Source organism: Quercus lobata, chromosome 3 (assembly GCF_001633185.2).
Source record: "Quercus lobata isolate SW786 chromosome 3, ValleyOak3.0 Primary Assembly, whole genome shotgun sequence".
Classification (NCBI taxonomy): Eukaryota; Viridiplantae; Streptophyta; class Magnoliopsida; order Fagales; family Fagaceae; genus Quercus; species Quercus lobata.
The window spans coordinates 57511649-57532067 of NC_044906.1; the positions used below are offsets into that span (position 1 = coordinate 57511649).

Below are 20419 nucleotides of genomic sequence, written 5' to 3' on the forward strand. Positions count from 1 at the left end.
AAATAATAATAATAATGACAGTAAACTCTTAAGGATAACTACTAAAATTTGATGAGAATAAATTAGTAAAGAAAAAAAAAGTGGTTCATCAAAAAAACAACTAAAAAGAGTGGTTGACAAATTTTTTTTCATAGCCTTAACCAAACTGTCAAAGCAAAATCTGATAAGAACAAACAGTTAAAAACAAAAGATGATATAAACAAAGAATTAAAAATAAAATTTCATGAGAATAATTTTTTTTTTTTTTTTTTTTTTGAGAAACCAGCCAGAGAGTCTGGGAATATATTAAAAAATAGAAACTAATGAACATCAAATTCGGCCGGAGGAGCAATGTATTTAGGGAGCTCATCCAACCAGACCTGACATCCTACAATGTCCTTAGCTTTTTTAGCTAAAGCATCAGCCACAAAATTACCACTAGTTCACCTGGCAATCAGGTAGGATATCCAATTGGTATAACAGCTTCTAAAAGCTAACTTTTATTTATATAAAATTATATAGACTTAGATAAGATATACATAGGAAAAAGGTCTACATAGGAACAGATTAATTAATTGTCAGTAATTTTTACAAAAGTAGATATTCTTTTCGCTAAATAAAGACCAAATTATAATAATAGGAACCATATTTTTAAAAATTAGATCGACTAGTAGGTTCAACTAGTTAAACTTGGAATCGGGTACTAATTCGGTCTAGTAAAAACCCTCAAACCAATAAAAATAGAGAAAAACTAAGAACCGAGAACAAAAGCAAATTTTGTAGTGTACGATTTTTAAAACCATCATTGGAACAGGTCAATGGCATGTTTTTTTAGATGGAGACAAACAGACATTAGTCATACCATATTTTCTTTGTCTCTATGCTTGATCTCTTTGAGTCAAAAAAAAAAAAAGTTGATCTCTTTGTGTCTCTTATGGACATGGAGTCTCATACCTTATATGCTATCTTTGGCCTGATAATTTCATTGGCATTAATACCAAATCCTACCATCTCAACCAAAATTTTCCTGTTATATTCAACTTTTGTGCCTCAAATGCAGACACCGGTGGTTACTCAGCATTATTCGGACAAGTTCCACCGCCTAATGGAGAAACATATTTTCACACCCCATCCGGACGGATTTGTGATGGGCACCTTGTAATTGATTTCATAGGTAAATCCATTTCTCTTTCTTAATGTTCTGATTTTTTTTTTTTTTAATAATTTTGTGGAAGCATGTATCCATTAATATTAGGATAAAGTTTAATTACAAAATTGGTTGTAGCTTAAGGCTACATATTTTGAAAATATAATTGTTGAAATGCATGTTCTTTACGTTACGTACTTAATGCATATGTCAAATTTTGTGTTAATCGAATATTATTTGATTTATAAGCTTATATTTTATGTATAATTTTAAAACATAAAAACTTGCAATTTAAACAATTTATTAATAACATAGCTATTGAACTTTAATTTTCTAGAAATTTTGCAAACATGGTGGATATAAGAAGAAGATGTAATACAATGATGGATTTGTCAAAATTCACCTACAATAAAAAAAAAAATATTGACGAAGGTTGTAACTCTAGGCTACAACTAATTTTGTAACTAAATTTTTTCTTTAATATTATATAGAAAATAGTCTTTTCTCAAAAAAATATATATATAGAAAATAGTCAAATACATTAGTGTTTGCATATCTATATGGGTAGAAAATACATGATATAAGATTGTAATCTCATAATTTCTATCATTCAACTTCAAGAAATGAATTAAGAAACTATTTAAGGGGCTTCCCCTGTTTGGAATCCTCAATTTAGATACCCAAAATACCATCAAATTCATCCGTTTCTAAGGCTTAAATCATAGGGTTAGATATGTAAAATTAGTAATTTAAAAACTCCTAATTTTTAGCTAAATTAAAAATAAATAAATAAACAGTTTTTCTCCCATTTTTATATTTCTCTCTTACGTTAGTTGTTAAGTATTAATACAACTTCTTCTTTTTGAAAAAATATAAAAAATAAAATTTTTTTTCCACAAAAGTACCATTTTTTTTTTTATCCCTAAACTGCTTTTTTTTTTCCACCTCCATATTTGTCTCTCATATTAGTAATCAAGTACTAATACAACTTATTCTTTAAAAAAAAAGCCGTAAGTAAAACATGTAAATTCAAAAAATAAAAAATAAAAAAGTCTCATTGCACATGCGAAACACGTGTGACGAGGCTAGTTTGTTATTAACTTTACTCCTCCCAACCAAAAAAAAACCTATTGGTATTTCCATTTTCTTCTTTCTTTTTTGGTTAGGAAATTAAGAGGGAAGTCAAAATTATGCTTGATTTGGAGGACTACTAAGTGTAGCATGCTAGTTCTTTTTCTTTTTTTTTTGAGAAACCAGACTGGAAACCACCAACCTAGGCTAGATTGAAAATAAAAACTCAAGAAATGTCAGCAAGAACCAAAGGAACAAACTCCTCTGGGATGTCCTCTAACCAAACTTGAAATTCTAAACCTGTTTTGGCCTTTTTTGCCATTGCATCAGCAACTATATTGCAATTGCGATTAACATACACAAACTCTGAAAAACTTAACTGGGCTGCCTCATGAAGGATGTCACCAATAATATGACCATAAATGGATTGTTCAGCTCTACCATCTGCAAGGGCGTTGATAACAATCTACGAATCACCCTCAAAAAGTACCTCATGAAGACACAGTTCCTTTGCAAACAGAACAGCTCGACGACATGCGAGTGCTTCGACTTCAGCTGCCGTTGGAGGGAGGGGGATACACAAAGATAGGGAGTCAATGATTTCACTTTTGTGATCACGGATCACCACTCCAATACCTGCCTCGTTGCTACTTTGGAAGATCGCACTATCAAAGTTGGCTTTGAATCTGGCATGGGGAGGTGGACACCAATGGTAGACGGTGGCAGCTTGTCTTGACACTTGCACGGGCTCCTACGCTTTAAGGAAATCCTGAAGAAAATTGCCAGCCACTCTTGTGATGTACTCTAGAGTCTATGCAGGGCGATTGAGACGAACTAAATTACGCCTATTCCATAGCATCCACACCATAATGATGAAGTACTCAGCCCTGTGCTCATCAACAACCTGCAAGAACCTTGAAATAAAGTTAGTGAAGTCCCCAAGAGGGGGATGAGCTAGGTCCCGAACCCAATTGAGGTTCCTCCATACACCTTCAACCTCCACACAGCCCCACACCACATGCAAGATATCTTCAAGTTGGGCTTTACATTGGCTGCATAAGTCAGAGGGAACTATACGTCATCGGAACAGATTATCCATGGTTGGCAAAAAGTTGTTGCAGGCCTGCCATGCGAAATGCTTCACCTTGTGAGGGACATGTAGCATCCAAATTCCTCTCCAAAAGGATCTCTAGGGGATTGGATTAGAGCTACTTAGGTTGGTGGCTGAAGCATTGGAAGCCAACAACCTTTAAGCACTTCGGGAAGAGAAATTCCCCAAAGGAGTTTTAGACCACACCAGCTAGTCAGTGGGCATTCTCAAGCTCAATGGAATGCTTATAATTGCATCCGCCTCTTGAGGCAAAAACAATTGTTTGATATCCTCCTTTTTCCATGTTCCTAAGTTATGGTCAATAAGTGAGCTAACCTTTGCTTCAGGTGGAATAGAAGGCAGAGGGGAGCTAACCTTTCTATAGCAAGGATCCGGTAGCCACTTGTCTTCTTTGATACTTACATTGGCTCCATCGCCAATGTGCCAAATCAGCCCTTGTTTCACCACCTCCCTTGTACCTAGAATACTTTTCCATGCATAGGAACCACCCTTCACTTCTTTGGCTTCAAGAATAGAACAATTTGGAAAAAATCTAGCTTTGAAAACCTTATAGCAGAGAGAATCTTGATTGTTTAGCAAGCACCAAACTTGCTTGGCTAAGAGAGCCTCATTAAATTTTTCAATCTCCTTGAAACCCATGCCCCCTACTTCTTTTGCCTCACAAAGCTTTTCCCACTTCACCCAATGGACCTTTCTCGAATCCCCACTGTAACCCCACCAAAACTTTTGTATCATAGCCTCAATATCCTTGATCAAACCTTTAGGAAGTTTGAAGCAACTCATAGAATAGGTGGGAATAGCTTGAATCACTGAATTAATAAGGACTTCCCTACCAGCTTGTGATAAAGCTTCTCCTTCCAACCCTGTAATTTTTTCCACACTCGCTTCTTGATATAGATGAAACTTTGTTTTTTTGCCCTACCTACAAAAGCGAGCATGCCCAAATATTTCTCATATTGCCTAATTGTAGGTACAGCCAAGACCTGTTGGATACGGGTTTGAAGCTCAGCCTCAGTGTTGGAGCTAAAGAAGATGCAAGTCTTATCCCTGTTAATTTTTTGGCCAGAACCTTTCTCGTAGATTGATAGCACATCTAGGGATTATCTAGCACTCCGCTTCTATAGCCCGACAGAACAATACATTGTCATCAACAAAGAACAGGTGGGAGACCCGAGGCCCATTTCTACAAATTGATACTCCCCTGAGGTGACCTTCAAATTCAGCTTTGTACAATAACCCTTGAAGCCCCATGGCACATATAAGGAACAGATATGGCGAGAGAGGGTCTCCCTAACGTAAACCCCTGCTAGGTTTAATATTACCTGTCGACTCCCCATTTAAAAGCACAGAGTATAAGACCGATGTAACACAAGACATGATCATTTTCACAAATCTCTCCAAGAAACCCAGATGTAACATAGCTTTTTCCAAAAAAGATCATTCTACTATGTCATAAGCTTTGCTCATGTCAAGCTTCAGAGCCATAAACCCCAGTTTGCCTTGAGTTTTCCGTTTAAGGTAATGCAATGTTTCAAAGGCCACCAATATGTTGTCAGTAATAAGGCGACCCAACAAAAAGGCACTTTGTGTGTCAGAAACCACAAAAGGTAACATCATCTTTAACTCGTTAACCAACACTTTAGCAATAAGTTTGTAAATCACATTACAAAGGCTGATAGGCCTACAATCAGAGACCTTTTTTAGTTCTAGAATTTTTGGGATAAGTGCAATGAAGGTGGTGTTAATGGATTCGAGGACAACACCTGTATTTAAAGTTAATAGAATAGCCATAATAACATCATTACCAACAATATGCCAAAAAGATTTATAAAAAATGGGAGACATACCATCAAGACCAGGTGCTGTGAGGGGAGCCATTTGGTGAAGCGCTCTTTGAACTTCCTCTGCCAAAAAGGGTCGATTTAATTCAGAATTCATATCCTTAGTCACTGTGGGAAGCATACCCTCAAGAACCTCATCAAAACCCAATGGGTTTGAAGTAGTGAAGATATTGGCAAAATACTCCACAACCATTTCCCCCATTCTTCCTTCATCTTCAATCCAGTCCCCAACCTCATCCTCAAAACCCAAAATGTAACTGTGTTTATTCCTCTGATTTGCTCGGCAATGGAAGTACCTAGTATTTTGGTCACCCTCCTTTAACCATTCAACATGAGATCGTTGTTTCCACATAGTTTCTTCCTTGGACATAAGAGCTTGAATATTTGCTCGAAGCTGATGAACGTGAGCTGGATCTGACCTATAAAAACCCCTCTCTTCGGCCCCTTTTAATTCTTTTAATTTCTTTGCAAAGGACAACCAGACATGACCGAAGGTATCTCAGTTCCAAATTCTGAGATTATCTTGATAGTTAATTATTTGTTTGGTGACCATGCAAACCGGAGATGGATCACTCACCTCTTGCCACAAATTTTTGACCACTTCTTCACATGAATTATCCTTGAGCCACATAGCCTCAAAACGAAAAGGCCTTCCCTTGCAGTAAAACCTTTTTTGCTCGGAATCAAAGATAAGCAAAATAGGTTTATGGTTGGAATGGAAGGCATCCAAATGATGAATACAACATGTGGTGAATCGAAGCATCCACTCCACCGTAGCTAACCCTCAGTCTAGCCTAACCCACACATTTTGGTCACCTGGTCTCCTGTTGCACCAAGTGAATGGAAAGCCATTAAAGCCGAGATCTTTAAACCCACAAAAATCTATTTCATCTCTAAACCCCTGCATCTGCCTCTCTGGCCGATCCAGCCATCCTTGTTTCTCCTCTACTCTAATGGTTTCATTAAAATCCCCCAAAAAAACCCAAGGGATGGAAAACCGGGAGCTAAGGTCCCTAAGTAATGACCAGGAATTTTCCCGGTTGGCAGTATCAGGGTCTCCATAGAAACCTGTGAAACGCCAGGCATCATTCATTCCATGATCAATTACTGTATCAATATATCTCTCTGAAAAATTCATCACAATAACTTGAATACCTTATTTCCACAACAAGGCTAAACCACCCCCCTAGAGATCCGGGGAACAACAAAAGAATTAGAATACTGCAATCTCCGACAAATTCTTTCAATGACCTCTTTATCAACCTTTGTCTCCATCAAGAAAATCATTTTGGGATCTTTTTTATTGACTAAATCAACAAGTTCGCCTTCTGTCTGTGGGTTCCCAAGCCCATGACAGTTCCAACTCAGGCAACTCATTGTAACAGGTGGTGCTGGCGACCAGCATCCACCTGAGCATTTTCATTGTAAAATCCTCCAACTACACTTACTCTCTTTTTCTTTTGAACAAGTTGCTTCGAGAGCTCCAACTCCGATCTCCTACTACCTTGCACTTCCATATCAGTACTAACATTATTTTCATCAACCTCTTGCTCCAATTTTGACCATTTTTTCTTTAGGCCATTTCGAGGTTGTATAGTAGCCCGGTTAGTTATATCTGATAATGGTAGAGTTTTTGTATTGGAAGGTAAAGGACTAGGCAACCCCACGTTGTTTATTGCATTATCAACACTACACTCTACATTCTGCATGGGCATGACCTCCCAAGTCTGCCAAACCATTAATTAGTTCCACCGAGTACACAAGAGGTTCATTGATAAATGCATTGCTTGTATTAACATTGTTAGATAAAAGCTCACCTTTTGGTTCAAACTCTATAATAGTCACATCAGACTCCAATGTATTGAGAATATTAGATAAAAGCTCACCTTCTGGCCCAAGCTGAACCCCTTGAGTTGTCACTTTCTCTGGCTGTCCATTCTTACCAAAAGCCAAACTTTTTGTTGCGTGTTCAAAGCTGGTCTCATCCCCCAACATACGGTCCTCATTACCCAGATTTAAGCTTTCACTCCTATCAAATAGCTTTAATCCCTTGTCAATTTCCTCAATGCGCTCCTCAAACCCATCCCCCAAATCTCGGCTTTTTCCTACTGTCTCCAATGTAAACGTAGCCTCGGTACCAGCCCCTACGTCACTGTCATACTACTCTTCCTGAACAACCACTCTTTCCTCGTTCCGAGTTTGCACCACCACTGACACCTGTTGTGATCCCAGAACCAGGAAACGGATCCTCTCCATTTCCTTTGAAATGGAGAGGCTCCAGTACACGGTCAGGATTTCGTCCAAAATGATCCACGCTCAAAAACTGGACACGTCATTTAAAATTTTAACACCACACTTAACTAGAGTTCAACGCACTTAACTGGGGTTTAACTCAACCGGGCAAAAAAAAACTCAAGTTAAACTCTTAACTCTCACCAGCCGTTCAAACTCTCTCTCTCAAATTTCGAAGTTCAAACTCTCTCAACCTCCATTTCTAGCATACTCAACTCAAACCCATCAGCAAAAACAAAGAAAAAACCTTAGCTCACCAGAGATCCCGACACCCATACACGCATCCTTTTTAGACCCAGATCAGAGAGAGAGTAAGGGTTGGGGTTTGGAGAGAATTGGGTGTAAAGAGAGACATTGATGCTTTTCAGACCCAAATCGGAGAAGGTTAGGGTTTGGGTTTGGAGAAAATGGGGAAAGAGAGAAGTTGATGATCTTTCAGGTTTGATCTATGAAGGGAAATGAGATTGAGAGACAGAGAAAGAGATTTTGGTCGAAGGAGAGAAGAAGCCACCATCGGAGGTGGTGGTTGCGGTGAGCCAGCCTTGCCGATTTGGTTCAGACCCAAATCAGAGAAGGTTAGGGTTTGGGTTTGGGGAAAATCGGGAAAGAGAGAAGTTGATGCTCAATCTCCATGGCTACCGCTAGCAGCCGCTGTGTTCCGCTCCACCAATTCCGACCGTGGTTCTGGTAAAGTTCTCTGTCTCCCTCTTTGATTTTTCCTTCTTTTAATTTTCTCAACAAAAAAAAAGATCTTTTAATTTGTAGTATTGTATTAGGATTTCGTTTTCTTTTGATAAAGAAATTGAATTCCCTGTTGTACATGGGAAAAAAATAATGTGGAATTTGTGTAATTGGATACAGATTGTTCTTGGCCGAGCTTCATCTTGTAACCACACTACTGCCGGCGGCGGTGCATATAGACGGTGTTTACACCATTGGTGGCCGCTGGTACCCTTCTTTTTCTCTCTATTGTCTATTCTCTTTTTATTTGCTTTTTAGATATGACCGAAACCCCCATTTTGTTTCAGTTTTTATTAGTGGCTAAGTTTCCTTTTGCATAAAACAATGGAGGTTTTTGGGTACAGCCAAATGTGCTATTGTCTTTGACATCAGTAAAGTAATTGTGTTGCTTGGTCTATGCTAAAAAAATCATTATGAAATTTCTCTTTTTGTCCTAATTTTTCTTAGGTACCTGTTATTTTCCTAAATTGCAGATGGGTATTTTGCGTGTTGTAGTTCATTTTAAAGGTATAAACTGTGGCTCTTGATAGGCTAACTTGAGGGGAAAATCTTTGCTTGCTTGAATTGTTACCAATCATACTTAACAAGTTTAGCCCAAATTTTAAGTAGTCAATTTAGATTTTTATATGTTAAGGCCTCCCTCAAATATTCTGGGTTTTTGGTTCAAAAGAATGTTTGAAAATTTGGTGATGTGTTTTTTCTTTTAATAAATCTTCAAATATTTCTAGATGAACTTTAATTCTTGGGCATTTCAATGTTATACAGATATGTTACTGATTTATGAACTCTAATTCTAATTGGGCATTTCTAAGTTATACAAATATGGTACTGATCTATACAATAAAGCAGAAATTGCATTTAAATTTAGGCACAATTGAGCTTATGAACAAGAGTTTGTTTTATGAATTTTCCCCATTTATTGTGGCCAAAGCTTTTAGATGGATTAATAGCTATATGTCTCTTGTTGTTAACAGGATAAAATGTTTTGAAGCATTCCATGATCTAAGACACATTCAGAAAAGAGCATAGCAGCTAAGACACATTACATGACAGTGCTACATAAAGAAAAGCTTGACATAAAAATTGCTAAGAATATGAAGTGTTGGTACTCTGCCAGGAAAATAGTAGCTCTATCAAAGATGGCCTTTGGTTGTAACTTGTAACTGAATTTTTTCAAAGTAGAATGTGATGTCTAAAGAAAGAAGTGCACTGCTGAAAGGGAGAAGATTACGTGGAAGACTTGGCATTGTGGATAGCTATTGCCGTGGGTGGATAGCTATTGCATTTGAAATTCATATTTGGATTACTAAGGAGTTGCTGTTGCATTCATATTTGAATTATGTTATTTAGATAAAGTTATACCTGATTTGGTACTTGTATTTGAGTTTCTAGGAAGTTGAGTCCCTTTTGGATTATCTGTTAGTATTCTGAATATTCATAGGAGTATCTATTGTTATTTGGATTCCTAAGACTTGTATTTAACGTAGAATGCAATTAATAAAGCAGCAGAGAATTATTATCCCAATTTCCTTCTCTATTCTCTTATTCAGGAGACCGGTCATCTTGAATACGACCAAATAACTATCCATTCAGTTAGAAATTAAACCCAGTCATAACATAGAACCTGTTACAAGCACTCCATGATGTATTGAAACCATATCTTGTTGTCAATAGGCTAATTATTTTCAGTATAACTGAAACTTTAAATGTATTTTCTATTTTGATACTAGGTAGTTTCATTGTTCATTTACAAAAACTTTAACAAGGATTTAGAATACAAACCAAGAAAAATGTAACAAAATTTAGTTACATTGGTTTGAGTGTGTAACGCAATGTAATTGATTGTGCGCCTTTTTATTTCTAATTTCTTGTAATGCTTCAAATTGAACAATTTTGATGTTGCCTATATGGTCATGAATTGATGCACGAGTTTGATCCAATAATAAATAAAGCTAATAATGAACAAAACTTTATTGAAATGTACACTTTGATTACAAGACTATTAGAACAAGAGCCCTAACAAGAATTCTACCTCTTGCTTCTTTTTTGATAATCAGCTATAGTAGTATTAAACCAAAACAGGAAAAACAAGAGAGGGGCAATCAACCTTACAAGCTGACTGCAAAGCAGCCGGAAGATTGCCATTATTACAACAAAAAGGAGAGGAAGAACCTAAAGCTAACTTGGCAGCAGCATGAGCTGCGCCATTACAACTCCTATTGATCCAGCTAAACGAGCAAACAGCAAACAACACAGCTAAACTACGAATATTATCAGTCAAAGTAGAAATGGACCAATCCACGGACTGGTACTTGCCCGCAATTGAGTCGAAGCAAATTTTTGAGTCGCCCTTTACCATCACATGACTCCAGCTTTCAGAAATAGCTAATTATACATTCCATCCAACTTGCCCCATCTCTTGGTATGAATGTATGATGCTTTGGTATCAAAGCTTTGGGATGTATCATAGCTCCAAAGGTCCTTCCAAATTACTGATGATTAGGATCAATGAAACCTACAAGCAATATTAACAAATCTCAATCCTTCAAAATTACAAAGAAACCAATAACAGAACCTGTCCAAAAATCTAATCCCAATTCAAAAAAAAAAAAAAAATCAAAAACCCCAAGAAATTATAATTTGCATCAATTAAGCGAATTTCAATCCAAATTCTCAAACAGCAATACCTACAATAAGAAAGTTAAGACAACTGCAAAATAGATAACAGAAATCAACAGTTAAGAAAGTGACGTATGAAATCATTACCAATATGCCTGACCAAGTGCAAGTTCTTCACCCGCCCATACTCGCTCATAGCCTAAAACACCAATAACCATATTTTCCATTAACAAATAACAATTCATTAAAAGAACATAATTTTTTTAATATATATATATAAATATATATATATATATATATAATGAAAAATTAGACATATCAGTAAAGTAATAATACGGAAGCAAAAGAAAATAAATTGAATTTGGAAAGTTGATACGGACTATATACGGAACCAAAGGAAAAGAAACTAAAATTTCTATACGAGCATTAAATTTTCTCAGCAACCAAACAAACATGAAATTGAAATGATATTGACACTTCAGCGCCTAAGTACACCAAAAAAAATTCAAATTCAGTTATTAAATTTTTTATTTTTTATTTTCCTTTAAGCTATCTCGGCAACCAAAAAGAGAGTGTGAGAGGGTTGAAAAGAGAAGAGACCTCGCGAAGAGTGTCTTCGGAGGTGTGGCGAGAGAGGCGGCCGACAAAGACGGTGCAGTAAGGGTCTCCGATGACCTTGCGATCGCCAAAGGGGTCATCTGCAAAAAGAGCGAAAAGTGATGGGTAGAATTGGAATTGTGAGAATTGGAGGAGAGAGAGAGGGGTATATATACAGAGTCCAGCAGAGGCGCAGAGGTGGGCTCTGTAAATGGCGTTGTCGTGAGGGAGAATATCAGTGCCGTCAATGCTTCCTGCTTGGATCGGATGATACGACAAAATCTCTGCTTGGATCGGTGCCGTGAGGGGTATTCATTTTTTTCTTCTCTTTTCTCTTTCCAAAATCTCTGTGTTACTCTGTGCCTCAACTCTCAAAAAGATTGCGCAAGGCCTTGGGTTGGAGATGAGAGAAAATCCTCGGAGATGAGAGTTGGAGATGAGAGTTTGAACTTTGAAATTTCAGATGGGTTGGTGAGAGAAAAGAATAGGCTGATCTAACCTTGGGTTAAGTTCATGTGGTTTGGGTTAAGTTTATGTGGGTTAAGTTTATGACGTGTCCAGTTTTTGAGCGTGGATCATTTTCAGAAAAATCCTGACCGTGTACTGGAGGCCTCTCCATTTCAAAGGAAATGGAGAGGATCCGTTTCCCCAGAACCATCACCGACCTTGGAATTGGCTCTTCTCTACTCATCCGTTGCTTTTCCTTTTTCCTCGCCTTATAAAAACCTGGCACTTTGATCACCGGACTTCTTCCCTTAACAAATGGAGGAGCACAGATCCAGAACCCATACGCTTGCTCTTCTTTCTTCAACTAACCTTCACTATCTATCCATAACTCACAATCTTTATCCACATGGCTCAAGCTCCCACACCAATAACAAAGGTTGGGTAATCTTTCATACTTGAAAGAAACCCAACCTTGCTCCCCCTGAGGAGAAGAGAAGCGCCTCCCTCTGCAGAGAGGTTTATTGATGTCTATAAGACTCTCACTCTCATAAAACTTCCACCATCCATTTCGTTAATGTCTTCTTCCTTGCACACCGAGCCTGCAACCTCACATAACTCTTCAGCAACCTTGTGGTTCAAAAATCTCACCGGGATATCGTGTACTTGAATCCACACCGGTATCGTGTCGAACTTTAAAGTCCTAATGGGAACTTCCCTGTCATACCACTGCAGCACCACGAGATATTTATCGAAACTCCAAGGCTTGCTGCTAAGGATTTTGTCCACTTCCTCTCTATTATCGAACACAAACAGCAAAATGTGGCCCCCTGCTCTTCTCACCGCAAAACCCTTCTTTGATCGCCACAGAGGATTGAATGTTTTGATGACTGCCTCAACACTTAATGCCCTTTTTGTTAGGAATTTTGCAGCCATAATAAATTCATTCGATGACTTATCCTCAGATAGTTCTAGGTTTACATCCTCTCTTTCATTCAATGAGAGGTTCTGCCAATGTTCAGCCAGGTTGTCCATCTCTATTTTCTCACTAACACTCGTGTATCCCTAGTAGACTACAGCGAAGAAGAGAAGAAAAGACTCAAGAGACCTACAGGTGACAATAGTTACTTGAGGTACAACGAAATCCTCACTCAAGGAACGGCTATTCTACTATGTAAAGTAAGCTTCTCTGGAACCCCAGGGACAGCTAATCTAACCATGAGAAACTAACCTGAAAAATTGAGGTTCGTAGCTAGTTCTAATTGTACAAGAAAAACTCTTTGTTGATATTCAGCGAAAAACTTTGGGTTACCATATCTTAGTGCTTTTTTAGACTCTATGGGTTCAAACTTTAGCCACAGAGCCAATTTTGCAAATGTTGCATCATCAATCGGACCTCTGGATATACCAATTACATTGGGTGGAAATAGTCCCATTTCATTAGACATGCAGGTTGCCCAATTCTCAGATTTTCATAGAAGATCCCAAATATTGAGAAAACAAGGTGACTCCCATGTTTCTTCTCTTTTTTGATACAATATAGAAATTCTACTCTAACTTAATCTAAGTGTATATATGCTTGAAGCTCTATCCTAAATACTTGATCCCTGGCCTTTGTTCCCTACACCCCATAAACACTTATACTTATAAAGTAATTACCACACCAAGAGTGTGCGGTGGTTATGTTTCTTTTCTTGGATGTATCATTTTTGTGCAAAAACTTTGATTATCATATTGGTGTTGAAAATGAAATGTGAATGTTGTTTCAATAAAATTCTGGCACAAGAGGGAGGGGTCTTTGAGAAATTTTTACCCAAGGAGGATTATTTTTCTCAAGCCCTGTACACATTTGACATTGGCCAAAATGATCTTACTGCTGGTTACAAAAAAAAAAAAAAAAAAAAAAACCAACTTGACCACTGAACAAATTAAGGCATATGTTCCTGATGTAATGGGCCAATTCTTAGATATCATTAAGGTATTACAAATTCACAACAATCACTTCAAAAATTTTTTTTTTTTTTTTTTTTCTTCAAGTGTGAGAATGACTTACAAGTTACATGCAGAAAATATATGGTGAAGGTGGAAGAATATTTTGGGTACGTACACAACGCCGGCTCATTGGGCTGCCTTCCATATTTTTTGGACCGATTTCTTATTACAGCGGGCCAAATGGATAAATATGGCTGCGCCAGCCCATTCAATGAGGCGGCCCAATATTTGAATCTCAAATTAAAAGAAGCCCTAGCCCAACTCAGGAAGGATCTGAATCACCTATGTTGAATCGTTGATATCTACTCAAAAAATATGGTACATCCTTTTTACACTAGTGGATTTGATTTGATTTGATAAATAACTTTCTGGGCTAATGGAAATTCGTAAAATCACTTATGTTTATCATTTAAATAAATCATACAATTCATCAAGATTTTTTTACAAGTCATATAATTCATTAAATAGGTAATGTGATTAAAAATATACGTAGATAATTTTATCAAGAAAAATATTAAAAGCATAAACTATTTTTACAAGATTTTATTTTATAAACAATTGATGTATTAAGTAGTTATTGATGAGTAAAAAAATGATATTAGTTACAGATCTAAATTACAACCAATAAGATATTTTTATTTTTATGGAAGAATTAGTAAAAAATTGTCATATAAATAGTTTAAAAAAAATATTATGTAATAGTTTACGGTAGAAACATTACATCCTTTTTTATTAATCGTAATGTAATGAGTTTAAGGAATTTTTCCTCTAAACCTTGAAAATCTATATTTTGGAGAGAAATTTTTTCATATGAATTTTTTTTCTTCTTGTTGAATTTGAAGGATTCGAGAAGCCTTTTATTGTATGTTGTGGCCATGGTGGGAAATATAATTACAACCTGAAGAACTACTGTGGGTCGAAGAAGACAGTAGGTGGCAAAGATATTGTGATTTCAAATAAATGCAAAGACCTATCGGTTCGGGTTAATTGGGATGGGACTCATTTCACGGAGGCCGCAACAAATGGGTATTCAACCAAATAGCTAGTGGCTCATTTACGGACCCGCCTATTTCATTGGATATTGCTTGTCAAAGAATGGACCACTAATAAACATTCTCTAGTTCTCTTTTTCTTAAATTAAAAAAATAAAAAAATAAAAACCTCTCCTTTTTTTTTTTTTTTTTGGGTGGGATCAAAGAAACCTCTTTCCTAGCCATTTTATATTGTCCTAGTCTCTAAGCATGCTTGTGATTTTTTTAGAATCAAAGAAACCTCTTTCTTAGCCATTTTATTTTGTACTAGCCTTTGAGCACACACGCAAAACCTCTTAAATTTTTTTTGTAAAGATTAATTTTTATTCATCATAATTTGAAGTTTCTGCATATTTTACACACAAAAATTTCTAGGGAAGTCAGAGAGTCCTAAAAAAAAAATGAGTAGCATGTGCTTAGAGGCTTTCCTATTTTTTGAATAGCATGCGCTCAGAAGCTTTTCATTTTTAAGGATAAAAGTTAATAATTTACATTTATTATAATTTGGGAACAAAATTTTTAGATGCTAAAGGTTGTCACGTTGTCAACTTTTTTTTTTGGTTAATTTTTTAAAAAAAATGGTAGTTATGAGGTTATATTTAATGGTAACCACTTAGTACACAACCAAAACTAAAGTTTAAAATGCTAAAAACTTACATTGTCAACTTTTTTATTTATTTAATTTTTTTTTTATATAAAATGGTAGATATGTAGTTATATTTAATTCTAAAAGATAGGCAGATAGCATACATCCATAACTAAAGTTTAGGATGCTTTAAAAAGTCCCACCCCCCCCCCCCCCCCCCCAAATATATATATATATATATATATACTAAGAAAGGCTCTCAACATTAACATCTACTATTAAATCACCAATTTAAAAAATGTATTTTCTTTTTAAAAAAATTGTTGTGAAAGGTACAACAAAGGACAATATTAAATTTCATATAAAAGAGATGAGATTGAGAAAAATGAAGCCAAAATTTAACAATTTCAATTAATTGAAAATGTAGTGTTACACTAATAAATATAGGCATTGGTAGGATATTTACAAAAAAATGGTCTTTAACAACCACTTGATAGATTGACTATCACTTTATGTGAGCCTTGAATCGTACAATAATTTTGGTAAAGACTTTAACTTGAATTCATCTAATGTGCCTACTATGCAATCAAACAAAATTGTTAATATGTCACCCTTAAAAAAGACAAAAAATAGTAGTAAGGTTTAAATATAAGAAAAACAACAAACTTCAAAAAGAAAAAGAATAGAAGGAAGAGAGAGCACCACTTAGAATACATTCAAAGACTATAAAATTCATAAACACAATTCTTATCACAAAGAATACTGAAACCAAACCATACATAAAATGAGGTTGAATTAACGGTTTATTCATGGAAATTTTAGACTATGTAATACTTGGAGTAAAAAAAATAATTACTTATTTAGATTATTTCACAATTTATTACTAATCAAACCAATCATAATGAATTGTATTTCTATCTCTCTGTCAGTGTATACTGTCTACCACTACATGCCCTTTAACTTGCTTTCACAATTCATTATTTAAAATATTCACTACTTTAATTAATTACTCATCAAACAAACCAGAACTTTTTTTTTTTTAAAGATTAGATAAGATAATGATATGGAAAGGATAATGATAACAAAATAAGGAAACTAATTATAAAAAAATACAGCAATGCAAATACAGAAAAGCAACTCATAAAAATAAAAGCAAACATCCGCAGGTTCCCTCTTTGCAGCAAAGAAAAACAAACGTAATACTAAGCTTTTAGAAACAATGAAGAAAAGGCAAAGTAGTAACGTACCAAATTCAACATAAACCAACTACGAAAATCTCATCAATAGACAAGTTGTCATGGCTGTGATCAAAAAGTATTAGAATGCTTTCGATTTATTTATTTTTAAATATAAAATAAAATAAAATAACCAAAATAGAAAGAGCAATATACATTGACATACACATACCATTAAGCAAGAGCAAATATAAAAGATGATGATAATGGTGGAAAGAAGATTAACACATAATTGAGAGAATTGGGAGAATTGAGGAAGAAACAAACTGAGTTTGAAAACCAATGAGTGTGGTCCTATTTTGTAAATAGTGTTTTACGTGGTTGTTAAAAAAGTATTTTTACCAAATTTTACTCCTACTTAACCCCAGGGTGTAGGGGTATTATGAACCCAATTTGAAGAAAAAAAAAAAAAAAAAAACTTGAGGGAGAAATTTAGGAGCAGCTTTCTCCCTTTGCATTAGAAAAAGAGATTGTGGGAAAAAAGAAGAAGCAAAGAGACGTGAGGGAGTAACATGCAAAGTGCAAACTGTTTTTTATTTATTTATATAAATTTAGCTAAAATTTAGGAGTTTTTAAACTAACATTTTTACATATATATATATATATATATATATAACCATATTATTTAGACTTTACAAATTGGTAAATTTGAGAGTATTTTGAGCATCAAAATTGAGGATACCAAATAAGAGAAGCCCCTTAAATAGTAGTATAGATAATAAATAATAAATAAAAACACTAATGTGAGAAAGAATTGTTGAGGTGGTAGAAATCTGGTTAGAAAAGGCTGAAATTTTAAATTTAGCTAAAATTTAGGAGTTTTAAAAATAGTAATTTTACATATCTAACCGTATTATTTAGGTTTTACAAACTAGTAAATTTGAGAGTATTTTGGGCATCAAATTTAAGGATCCCAAATAGGGGAAACCCCTTAAATAGTAGTATAGAAGTATGGAAAAAAAAATAAATAAAAAAATAAAAAAAAGACATGAGGGAGTAATGTGCAAAGTGCAACTGTTATTTAAGTTTTACAAACTGGGAAACTTGAGGGTATTTTAAGTATCAAAATTGAGAATGCCAAAGAGGGAAAACCCTTAACTAGTAGTATAGATATAACGTTGACAAGACAGGAAAGGAGGGGACATCCTTTCGATATAGGGTCGTGTATATAGGGCTGTAAATAAAACATACTATTTATAAATAGTCCAAGCTCGACTTGAGAAAAGTTTTGTTTATGTTCATTTGTTTAGAAAACAAGCCAAGTTCAAACCTTAAGTTTAAGCTCGATTATTAAACGAACTAAGCTGAAATATAATAATGTATTCATGAACAAGCTCGTAAATATGATAGCTTGATTAAACTATATGTAATATTATATTTTTATACTTATACTGGTCTGAAAATATATTTATATAGACTTGAAATTGGATTGTAATAAAAAAAAAATGGATTGTAAAAGTTTGTCAATAAGTTCATATGAAATTAATTTTGATGGTTTTTAGACCCCTTAAACAATTGATTAAACCTAGGTAATTAGCCAAATTGTTACTTAGTCCAATTAAACAAGTCTAGGTTATCACAATATAAAAGATCAAATCATGTAAAGCAGCGGAAAATAAATAACACAAGACATGATCACCCAGGAAACCAAACCAGTAAAAACCTGGGGAGGATTTGACCTAGTTATCCTCAAGGTAAACTTGAATCCACTATCTTGAAAGAATCGAAGTTCATACAATAAGACTTACAAGCTCCCACGCTCGACTTCTTATTGCTACCAACCAGTAGAACTTACTGATACGACCACGTGCAAGCTCCGAATCCATGAACTCCTTCTTTCTTGGATTTACCACCAGCTACAAGTACACCCGCTTATGTTTTCTTTAAGCTTCAATGGCAGCAATTGAATTGATCATCAAGGCGTAGATAAATCTTCTCCTTGAAAACCCTAAGTTTGTGTAAAAGAAAGCTCCTCTAGATCTCACAAGAGATTTACACAAATCGCAAATATGAGTAACACTAAAATGTAGCTAGGGTTTGCCTTTTATACTTAGGACAAATAAGAAACCCTAAAAACGTTTTAAAAAACTTAGGGCTGAGTTGGACGAATCTACAGAAAAACATTCTGCCAGAGCTTCGATCGATCGAGCCTGTCTTTTGACCAATCGAGCCAGGCCGAAAGGCACAATCCTTTCCTGCTTTAACTCTATTCCAACTTTACAAAGACGCACAACTTTGAGCTAGACTTAAACACTTCTAAACACATTGTTTTGATCATGGTTTGCCAACAATACAAATTAGAGTTCTAAATACATAAAATCCTAAACTTTAGAACCTAACAAACTCCCCCTTTGGCAATCCGTGACAAAACACAACTAGAAGCTCAAAGTTTACAAAATAAAAAGCCCTTTACAAAATAATGCTCATAAAACAAATTCAATCCTAACTACTATCCATCAGTTGCAAGTGTAGACAGCAGCTCAATTGAATCAACCTGTATATTTCCTGAAACACTAAACAAAATGCATAACCGCATGTGTGGAAACAATACAAGTAAACAAATAACTTCTTGATTTCAAACAACACATAAATATAAATCAATAAGCAGTTTGAAACAAAAAACATATAAAAAACCAACAAAACATAAAACTTCCCCTAACATGAATATCTCATAAAAAACAAGGTAAGAGCTAAAAATGTTAAGTATAAAGTGAAGCACCTAGATACAATCTAAACTCCATAAGCTCCAACCAAAAACAAATAAAACTCCCCCTGAAAGCAAAAAACTCTCTACAAAGTACTACCCCTTTTTGTGACGGAATGCCAAAGGGTAAACAAGATATCCATCATCAAAAGGGAGGTGGTCTAAACTGCGCCAACTTCGCACGCAAGGCACGAATCTCATCGAGTATGTCTACCAAAATCTGTCCTTGAGCCGCCTAATCGGTCAAGACATGATCCAACGTGAGACGAATGATTGAATCATCCGAAGCAGTCGATGGAGGAACATAAGTATCAGCAGCAGCACCTGATGTCTCAGCAGCAGTTGTACCTGTAGAAGAGGGAGGAGGGGGAACACCACTAGATGACGCACCTCTAGGACGAGAAGGAGTAACTCTCAACTGAGCAGGCCTCTGACGAAGAAATGTGTCACCTATGGGAGCAATCACATGAACAGGCTCACCAGATGGAAAACCATCTAGACCTAAGAAGAGTAAAATCCTATGAATGAAAATAGGATGAATCAATGCATGCCTTACGATAGAACTCCTATGAACCTCGTTCAAAGAGCGAAGGAACAAGTGAGGAAAACTGATAGATGCTCCAGAAACAAAGGCATACAAAAACACACATCGCTCTGAAGGGATGGTGTGGAAGTGAGAGATAGGTCATAAGGAATGACACGCTATCCTAAAGAAGAGATAGGCCGTCTCAGTAAGCTCAGCGGATGTGATCCGAGGATTAGAACCCCACTGGATAGATAACCTAGTGATGTAAGATATGACAACATCTAATGAGGGTGACTTATCATAGGGATAGTCAGCATCCCGAACAATCGGCACCCCAAGAGCCTCAGCCACTACCCGAGGGGTAATGGTGAGCTCTACACCTCGTATCCAACTCCTAACAAAGGTGTTGGAATCATAGATGTGGCAAGAGAGGTTCGAGAAGAACTCTCTAATCAGGGCGGTCGAGGGTGGATGATCTATCTGTAAGAGAGGCAACCAACCTC

At 35.8% G+C, this 20419-nt stretch overlaps 2 long non-coding RNA genes and 1 pseudogene across 3 annotated transcripts; 2 read left to right on the forward strand and 1 right to left on the reverse strand.

The window, feature by feature from the left end:
- The first annotated feature begins 919 nt into the window (after positions 1–919).
- On the forward strand, positions 920–14941 carry LOC115982438 (annotated as a pseudogene).
- LOC115982440 lies at positions 7395–9707 on the forward strand. Its single transcript, XR_004089620.1, has 3 exons — positions 7395–8128; positions 8303–8389; positions 9157–9707. It is a non-coding gene; the product is annotated as an uncharacterized LOC115982440 (long non-coding RNA).
- Positions 10152–12036, reverse strand: LOC115982439. Of its 2 annotated transcripts, XR_004089619.1 has the most exons (4): positions 11575–12036; positions 11402–11499; positions 10949–11000; positions 10152–10697 (listed from the first exon to the last, which is right to left on the reverse strand). It is a non-coding gene; the product is annotated as an uncharacterized LOC115982439 (long non-coding RNA). The 2 variants fall into 2 exon arrangements; XR_004089618.1 differs by having other exon boundaries at positions 11402–12030.
- Positions 14942–20419: the final 5478 nt, after the last annotated feature.